Source organism: Echinops telfairi, unplaced genomic scaffold (genome assembly GCF_000313985.2).
Source record: "Echinops telfairi isolate 266 unplaced genomic scaffold, ASM31398v2 ScPeMD7_31;HRSCAF=116, whole genome shotgun sequence".
NCBI classification, from domain to species: Eukaryota; Metazoa; Chordata; class Mammalia; order Afrosoricida; family Tenrecidae; genus Echinops; species Echinops telfairi.
Window position 1 is genome coordinate 33141468 of NW_022103928.1, and position 1493 is coordinate 33142960.

Below are 1493 nucleotides of genomic sequence, written 5' to 3' on the forward strand. Positions count from 1 at the left end.
AATGTCTTGTAAGCAACTGCATAGTTGGGTTCATCTCTTCAAATGTGGGTGGAAAGGATAATGGTTTGGCATATTAATGTATGATCTCACACTATGGAATCTTTATTAAAAGAATAAAAATTATCAGTATTAATGAAGGCAACATTATCAGTGCTTTTAAAATGAATCAGACTTGAGAACTAACTTAGAACATGTGTTCTTAAGATTTTGTTTTTCTAGAATCACTCTTGGAACAAATTGCCTTAAGATGGGTTCTCTATTAAAGCAAAACTGATGATACTTGTATATGATATATGAGGGGGCACTCCAATAAACACAGAAATTTTTTTGAAACTATGTATTTAGTTTTTTTTACAAAACAATCTTATTACCTCCAAAATACTCTCCATTACACTTAATATATATATATCAAGTCTGTGATTCGATTCTTGGAAATATTTAAATAACTCATCTGTTTCAATGGGTGCCAGCACCTCCCTCATATTTTTCTTCACCTCTTCTATGTTGTTGCATTGCTGTCCTTTCATGTTCCTCTTCATTTGCAGAAACAAAAATAAGTCTCATAGAGTAAGGTCAGGTGAATAAGGTGTGTGGGGCAAGAGAGGCATGCTGGTTTTTGCCCAAAACTGGCGCACTGAGATGGCTGCATGAACAGGTGGGCTGTCCTGATGGCAAAACCAGTCCCCCGTCTGCCACAAATCAGGCCTTTTTTGTAGCACACTGTTATGCTATCTTTTCAGAAACTCTAAAGAGAAAGCTTGATTAACACTCTGACCCAAAGATGGCAGGAGGACAGCAGTTTGTGGCGACAGAGGCGAGTGAGTCCAAGATCAGCAGGTCAGGCTGGTAGCTGCAGAGGCACATGAATCCAAAGTCAGAAGATAAGATGGTAAACCGCTTACAGATTGGCTTTGGGCCTCCACTGCCCCCCTCATTCACATTATGTTCTGGGTCTTTGATGCCTCATACTTGATCCCTTCAACACCTCATTATCACACAGGCTGGTGTGCTTCTTCCATGTGGGCTTTGTCGTTTCTCAGTTAGATGGCGGCTTGTTTATCGTCAAGCCTGATAGCTGGGCACCATCAGCTTTCTTCACCACATTTGCTTATGCACCTGCTTTGTCTTCAGCAATCGTGTTGGGAAGGTGAGCATCTCAGTGTTGGAGATCCTCTTACAGGAGGGTTATGGGGAGAAGACAGGCCAGCTGACTCCAGGTACCAAAGATTCATAAGCCACCATGTGAAAATGTCTGGCTACCTGGCTGCAGTGACCATCAAGGAGAACACGTGGAAAGGCATGCGAGGAAGGAGACCCTGGAGGTGACCTAGATAGAGAGAAGCCCAGCCTCCCAGCCTGTCACCCTTCCCCTCCTCCCTGCCCCACCCCCACCCCGCCATCTCACACACAGCATTGGAGATCTGTTAGAGCAGTGGTTCTCAACCTTCCTCATGCTGCGACCCTTTCATACAGTTCCTCAGGTTGTGGTGACC